Raw genomic sequence first — 8,939 nt, 5'->3', positions numbered from 1 at the left:
TCATCTTTGTCTCACTGAGTTACTTTCAGGCTGTGTATTGGCAGCGCTGCACTGCAGGATGTCTAAATTGACTGTTGCGCTCTGTTTTATACCTCGTCATCATTGGCTGACTAAGAGTGACGTTTCCTGGAAATCAACTTTGTGAGCTGAGCTCTCGCACATTCAGTTATTTATGCGCGATGTTGGAATAAATACAATGCTGACAAAGTATGGACTACTTGCATAAGCACACCATCCGTTCTCTTGAACATAGACAAAGGAAAAATTGATAAAGAAGCAGGACATAGTGTTTTGTATTGTTTTTCGTGCTATCCTGCCACGTCCAGTATTGTTTTATGACTAGAATCATTTTCAGATTCGAATGTTTTCCAATGCCAACATCTGCATTTCTATTTGGAGAGACAAATCAAGGTTAAAATCATTTGAGCAGGATATTTTTGTGCATCATTTCCAAATCAAATGATGCAAAAAGTGTGCAAATATTGACAAAATTTTTATATTTATGTATGTATTTGGGATACATAAAATGCTAGCTATGAAATTAGCCTTAACGAGGTGGTCATTTTTAAGCAAATAAAAAAGTAAAAAATGTCATTTCCGCCACTGTCATTTCCATCACAATGAGTGACACTATATGATGACACACTTCTCCTGTATATTCTGTCATTTGTAGATAAATGAAACAAGTGAGAGTGTGAAAAGTGTGTTTTAAGAGATTTTATTTCAAGTGATTTTGTCACCATAGGCTTTAGATTTATTATCTTCCTATATCTATAGGCGCAGAGAACTGTAGATTCCAACTGATCCATAAATCAGCACCGACTTGAACTAAACTTGTAGTAAACTCTCAGGCTGAGATGATAAAGGGCAAATGGAAGACGAGTTCCACCAATGTCCTCAAGAGCATTAAATCATCTCTGTCTGTCAGATCTCACTGATGACCCTGCATATCAAGTTTAGTGAGGATCATTCACCCGTCAGCCATGGCCGACTCATCAGAGAATGGACTTGCCTTTCTTTACTGGATCATCACACTCGTTCTCTTTTCTTTCATTTTCAGTCTCTCCCTCTATCACTATCTGTCCCTATTCACAGTTTTTATTGTACGCAAAACGTCATCCATGGATGCAAATCCAATAACGTACAACATTTTCTAAAGTTTGCAGCCAAAACAGGATGAAAAAAAAGCTTGTGCTAAAGCTATTGTGGAGGAGGAGGTTAGTTAACTGGAGTGCTGCTGTCGTCAGCTTGCCTGTCTGTTCTAGTTTGGTCAAGCATTTATCAGCAAAATAGTCACCATGTTGGCAAAACACCTGAAGAGCTCAGTGAAACAAACAATACTCTCTCTCTTATTGCAAATACTTTTGCTTGACTTTTGTCCTTTGAAAAATGTGGATTTAAAAGAATAGTTTATCTAAAAATGCAAATACTGTCATCATTTACTTAATCTCATCAAAATATATGATTTTCGTTCTTCTGTTGAAAAAAACATTATATATATAGGGTTTTTTTTAAGAAGAAGAATGTTTCAGGTCCATGAAAGTCATTGGGGTCCAAATTAGTTGAGCTCTTTATATATAAGTTGATCAATGATTTGATTTGATCTGAAAGTGAATATTTCACTTAAGATGTATAGATTACCTTTACTGAATTGTTATGTCCATTTTTTTTAACCTTGACATTTTTGGACCCCATTGACATTCATTTTATGGATGAAAATACTTTTCTTCAATATATATGAATAAAAAATTTTTTTTTCCCACAGATGAAAGAACCACATGATTACATAATGTTCTGGTAAAAGTTAAAGAAACCACTAACATCATGTCCAAACTCTTTAAGAAAGTTTGAGAGCTAAACTTTAGCACCCAAGCAATTTAGCAATTTTAGCACCCAAGACAATGCAATGCTTTGTTTTGTTTTTACTTGCATAGTTTCATTAAGTGCACATTTTTATCACCAGAGGATACACATAATTATAGCGTGAAAAACCTTTGGGTAAAATAGAGCTCCAACACCACTAAAACATAATAATGAAATTGAAATAATAAACATGTATCAATTTCACTTTGGCTCTCGGGACTACAACTTTTTCCACGACCTTGTAATTAAAATTACAGGAACAGTTTTGCAGCTTATCCCAAAACCTGCCTTTCTAAATTCAGGTAGGCTACAACATCGGGTTGAATAGGATCCCCTGCAGGAAAAAAAAAATATCGAAGAACATTTTAAATAGTCTAAAGAACATGATGAATGAGTTGTCATTCAGGATGCTGTGCTGTCCATTAAGGACTCAAATGTGTTAGCTGCTACTCTTCTCCATTTATCCAGCATGATGTGAATGCCCTGCAGCAGACTAGGCATGCATTTTACTCTTTTTAATTCACACATGCTAGATTCAATGTAATGCAATACATTCAGTGCACCTGACATGCTTTAGAAAGACTGATTTCAGGCTGTAGGACATTATACTGTCATTTATTCTAGGTTAATTTATCATACAAAGGAAAAAAATTATCTGCTCATCACACTGGATGAACACATTTGTCACTGCTGATTCCAGGTTTCATCTCCCAGTACTACAGTCTAATTCTATACAACAAAATAGGCCCAAAAACATACTGAAAGAATGTGCTTTATTATATTCTTTACCGAACAACTCTTACATGCTATAGACACATCATGCTATTGCAGACTGTGCATCTAAGCATTATGTGCTTCTCGTACCATGTCGCTAAAGCACAAAGAGAGCTAAACCAATACTGTCATTGACAAGGACCTCATGCCATGACAGACCTGCACGCACATTTATTCAGTGAACTACTGTGCATCGCTTTCATGAAATGAAAGGCTTTGTCTGGCCTTTTGTTTATAAGTTTTGTTTTCTCAAATGAAGCTAATGGAAACAGACTTTCCTTTCATCGTTGCCTAACAAGCTAATGATAATGCTCAATCTGGAACACTCCTGGACTCTGAACCGTTCACTATCTCGGCTGTTACAGAGTGAAGCGGCAAAAAGCAGAGAATCCAAAAGCAAAAAAACGTTATGCCTGTCGAACAAAAAATCTGAATGTTCCAGAAATATCAGGAAGGGCCAGCTGGCTAGTTGACATCCACAGGCTGCTTCCTTCTGTCAACATGTGAGCTCTTATTATGCTAATATGCTTGAGCTCTTTAAGTTAAACATTACTTTTTATGCCAAGTCCTTTTATTCTGCTCAAATCCTTAGTCAGCGCAGGGGTCAGCATTTTTAAATAAGCTGCCACATTTCATTTACTGTAGTAAAATGAAACAGACGAAAGGTCCATCAACAAGAGGCCATCAAGGTTTAATGAATTCCATTGATTCGTCTTCCCTAGTTAAAGACTCTGACTGGAATATAACCACATACTGAAGCTTCAGAGGACTGTTGATTTGCATGTGCTGAAAGGTTCAAAGCACATATATTCATTTGTCATGTTGTGCCCAAATGAATAGTGAAATGTTAGGGAGGCAATTCTGGCCGATATCGATAAGCCAATAATTATTGATATCCGACAAATCAACTGATGAATAGATTTAAACATTCTATGCTAAATAAAATAAAAATAATACACTTAAAAAAAATTTATCAATAAAATAAATTATTTAAATGCTACATTTAAACATTTATTTAAACATTTAAAAGTTAATTTAGCATCAAAACACTGATTAATATTAATGTACATTATTAGTGTTTTAAAATATTGACTTTAGATGATGGTCAAAATAATCTAAAATGAAATAAGCGAAAATGAGTGTTCACAATTAAATATTCAATATCTACCAATACTAATACATAAAAAAAAAAAAAAATCAGTCAAGGACCGATATTGTACATAGCTAATGATTGTTCACATCTAATCCTGTTTAGTTTGGTTCCTCCTCATATCCTATATGTATGTGTGTGTGTGTGTGTGTGTGTGCCGACTGCATCAGGTCTGGCTGTGATGGATGAGGTGGATTTAACTCCCAGCGTTGTGTGGACTGAGCTTGGCTCGACTGAGCGAAAAATTGTGGGATCAGAAGAGTGGAGTATATTCTGCCAGGAGACGTTAGTCTTGATGGGAATCTTAGTTGACACGGGGACCTTGACGAAGCAAAATATAGAGTGGGCAACTAAAGTTACTCTCACTGCATATAAAGTGGACTACTGTTATTGTGAGAACAGTAACAGTTCTGGCCAGATGAAAAAAAAAAGAGAGAGCTTGTTTAAAAATGCCATGGTTTTCTCTTTAGTTTAGCTAGAAGTTTCCTTTTATTCATTTCAAAGTCAACTGCACCACTGCACTGAGTACAATGAAAGTGCTTTGAAAAGAGGGGGCTGCATTTGGAGGGATAACAACAAGCATAAAACAAGTCAGAAAAAAATACAATACAAGAAGTCTGTGGTAGTAGATATGAGCTTGAGTAATGATTTTCTGCTATTAAAGACCCCATTACACCAAAATGAGAGTTTAGTGGCTTGTATGTGTGTTAGCATTGAGCTCATCTATTGCATATGCTAGTGCACTTCTAAACTAAAAAAAAAAAAAAAGTAGATATGGAGAGTTAAAATTCAGTCTTTTTCTTCTGGGTAATCAATCCTAAAATATTGATGACTTACTGCACTACACAGAGTTTTGTCCAATCAAATGCTTTCTAGAATTAGAATACCCCTCCCCCCACATCAACTAACAAGTATAGCAAATCGTGTTCATGGCTTGTGACATGAGTCAGTACGTTTTTGTTTTTTAAGAATTCATACTTTTAATCAAGGAGCATTAAATTGGTCAAGAATCAGTAGACATTGCTACCAAAAATATGTCTATTTCTAATTCTGTTCTCTTAAATTTTCTATTCAAAGAATCTTGAAAACAATGCATCACAATTGTAACAAAAATAAGAAGCACCACTGTTTTCAACATAATATATAAGAAATGTTACTTGAGCAAAAAAGAAAAGAAAAAAAAACTATAGAGAACTTTATATTTGGATCTTATAACAATGTCTGCACTGCCCCCATCTGGTGAAAAAAGCCTAATATAACCAGGACTCGTATAACTGCTATGCTCACTTAGCCTTTTACTGGCTGTGTGGTGAATTTTAAAACCCAATTAAATTGCTTCACATAAGCATTTTATGGCATCTTTTAGTGTTGCAGGTTACAGTGATTAATAAATGGTTTACCACATTTTGCCCTTTACTATTCACAGATGTCTAGGTCAGTGTTCAAGCACATTCAATTATTATTATTATTAATTTTTTTTTTTCAGAACAGAACAAACTCATAAAAGAGCTGAGATATGCATGTAATGTACTTTCAGGCAGATGTTTGATGACTATAACACTGTAGCTAACTTTTATCCTTTAGTTTTCTACTTTACAATCATTTTGAAAGTTTCATAAATGGGATATCATTTTTATAAATTATTTTTATATAGGTTACAAAGTGCTTTCAAACATAGATATTCTTACATAGCCATACATAGTCTCACTTCATGTAGATATATGGGCAACCAGAAATGACTGATAGTTTGTAATGGTTGTTGCTATTATAATTAAACTGGACACATATCAGCTTTTTTGTCTTTGTTTTCTCTTTGGCTACTGAAAACACTGTGAATTGCCAAATTTCTAATGCAGCATTAAACTATTCTGTCTTATTTTCTTCCCCTCATTTTTGTCAAGTGCGGGCGAAGGACGATGAAGGAGCTGGGAGAAATGGATCTTGATATCAGCCATTTTATTATTAGTCTCATAAAAGGAGGCGAAAGAAAAAAGGTCCATTGGAGGAGGGACAGGAGGAAGAGTCTATGGAGGATTGGGAAAAAGAGTCCTTGGGGGAACAGGAGAAAGAGCCCATGGGGGAGTCGGCAGAGGGAGGGACCACAGAGCAACCCAGATAAGAACCTGGAGGAAGACCCACAGCGGAAATGGAGGGAAGAGCCAGGGAGCAACCCACATCTGAGCCATGGGGCAGAAAGTCCACGGTGGAACCAATGGAGGGAGGAGCCTCTGGTGTGTGTCTGGGTGGGGACTTCCAACAGAGGTGGAGCCGTGAGAGCCGGAGATCTGGGCTGAGCCGAGGGGCCGAAGACACAGGGTGACACGCAGGTCTGGAGGGCCAAGGCAGAGCTGTCGGCTCATGGGACCGAGGCAGAGACGGGGGCTCGGAAGACCGTGGTGGAGCTGAGCGGCCGAGGACAATGGTGGAGCCAGAGGGAAATTGGAACCCGATTGCACCAATGGGGTGGAGGGCTGAGGCGTAGCCAGAGACCAGGAACGGATGAGGGAGGAGCCAGAGGGATGAGGGAGCCCGGCGTAGCCAGTGGGATGACTGTCCACGGTGGAAACAAGGGACCATGGAGCCAAGGTGGATCCAATGGATCAAAAGGCTGAAGTCCCAGACAGCAACAGTGTCGGCCAAGATCCGGCCGTGTGGAATCCATGTATACCAGATGTGGGCCGGATCTGGGCCGACATTATGTTGCTGTCTGGGGTGGAGTCATGTGTTCGGAGGCCTGAGGTGGAGCCAGGGGGTCCTTACACCAACGTGGGGCTAAAGACCGGGAAGCCAGTTGCCAGATTTCTACTGCAGCATTCAATTATCATTTTCTCTCCCTGTTTTTTTTCACATGTAGGCGAAGGAAGATGGAGCAGGGAGAGGTAGATCTTAATATCAGTCGTTTTAACAAACGAGTGACATGAAACATAGGAAACAAGGAAAAGCAAACTAAAAGTCCATGGATACAAACATACCTTACAATTTTGTTCCAATATTGTCATGGAACACAAGAATGCAGACACCGGTAACTTCTGAAAAGAGTTTATTGAATAACACACATGAAGTTAGCAGGCGACTCTCTGGATAGCAGATTGTTATGGTGATACTGGCATGTGAGTGACAGGTCTTATCTGTTGCAGGATGAGATGAGAAATGACAGGAAGTCAGGACTGAAGGAAAAAGTCAGGCAGACGACGATACACAGAAAATGAAGGATGGGACAGTTCGATGCACGGGAAGGTAACCCAAAGGTAAGTAGTCAGGTGGAAGTTCAGTGTTGAACGACGAGACAAGACAACTGTGATGAGGAGCATGACTGATTATGTAGGGAGATAATGAGCCAGTGCATGGGTGATGAGTGATTATCTGTGGCAGGTGTGATGATGACTGGCTGAGTGCAGGTGGGGACCAGAAAGGATGCTGTGCAAGTGTAATTCTGGTGACTGGGCTGGTGAATTATGATTGTGACACCTATATGACTCCTTTGTTTTATCGAGCACAAAAGAAGATATTCTAAACCAAACAGTTTTGGTTACCATTGACTCTTATTGTCTGAATAAAACAAAAAACAAAAAAAAAACAGAAGAAAGAAAGTCATACAGACTGAGGAACATGAGGAACATGAGACAGTTTTTCATTTTGGGTGAACTATCATGCTAATGTGCTGGTTTAATCCAATAAACTAAATGAATAATTCCTATTATTATTTAATTATAGATGTATATAATTGAATATTTCAAATATTTAATGGCCAAAAATGTTGATATTTTCATGATGGGTATTGTCATATTTTTATCACTTTATTTAAATAGGTGAAAGCAAAAGAGATAGGGCATGCATTAGTGCAAGTAGCCTTAATGTACTTTTTTCATTACTTTTCTTTACAAACTAAATAGCGAAGCAATGAACAAATGGTTATGAATAGCTGAAACCTCCAGTGTTGCACATTACAGTCATACCAATTATTCATCTAAATAACATTAGGAATGCATTTGCCATTATCAAAAAGGCAGATCCTTTATAAATAGAATCAAATGCTGATTCACCAATAGTGCAATTTCCTGTAAATGTCATTAATTCATGTGGAATGGACCTCATGCTGCACAGTATAGCAGCAAATAACAAACAGCTGCTTACAAAGGAGAGCAGGAAACCCATGGCGCAAATGTGCAATTTTCTTCTCGATTTTAGAAGTGTAAACTGTAGAAGTGCTCGACTATTTTGTCTTCAATATACATACCTGTCTTCAGTCTGAAAAGAGGAAGGAATATCACAAGTGTAACATTAAAGCTGCACGGGTCAACAGGGGTGGATTTTTAAGTGGTATGAAAAATGGTCAAAATCACTTTGTACCACACATAGACTACCTCGTTAATCTTAGCCAAAAGATAGGAGGATCAGCATCATTCACATCGAGAGAGAGAGAGAGAGAGAGAGAGAGAGAGAGAGAGATGGGGGAGTGTCATCATCATTCAGTGTTTGGGGTTTTTTCCCCTCGCGGTAGAGCTCCTCTACGAATTTAGGAAATTATGTTTTGAAAAGAGTAATAAATACTGTGAACGGACACCGGAGAAAACTATTCGACTCTTGACTCTGATTCCTCTGTCGACCTAAGGTAATATCAAAAATCTTTGTCGCGTGAAAGACCACAAGCAAGGCATTCAGCACATTTGAAGGACTGATTACACCGCATACTATGAAAATGCATGTTTCTGCACATTATTATGTTCTCCGTATGAGAGGAGCGCGTCGTCACCACAGTAAATACGACACAATGATGTAGGCTACTCGTATAATAAATTATCAATCGATTAATGATTGCATGACAGTGGAAACGAACTGTACATCGCTTAAATTAAATTAGGAATCTATTCTGAATAGTTTATTGGTTTCTTTATTTTTTGGACCAGAGGGAATGTTAAACTCGTCTTTGTTTACATCATGTGCGTAGGCTATTGCGAGGGCTGAACTACTCAATTAGGATACGGGTTAATACATCTTATTTCCTATTCAAAAATCACTCATTAAGGTTATAGCCTATGACGTGTTATGCGTAATTTCTGAAGCTGATTATATAAATACAAGAAAAAGGAAAAAGATTACCATTTATTTTAAGGTGTCATTGTTACAGAGTAATTAAGTGCTGAGTTGGCTA

This window comes from Scardinius erythrophthalmus (assembly GCF_964197995.2).
Source record: "Scardinius erythrophthalmus genome assembly, chromosome: 11".
In the NCBI taxonomy this organism is placed as follows: domain Eukaryota; kingdom Metazoa; phylum Chordata; class Actinopteri; order Cypriniformes; family Leuciscidae; genus Scardinius; species Scardinius erythrophthalmus.
The sequence above is the reverse complement of the archived record's forward strand: the minus strand, read 5'-3'. Positions refer to the sequence as shown.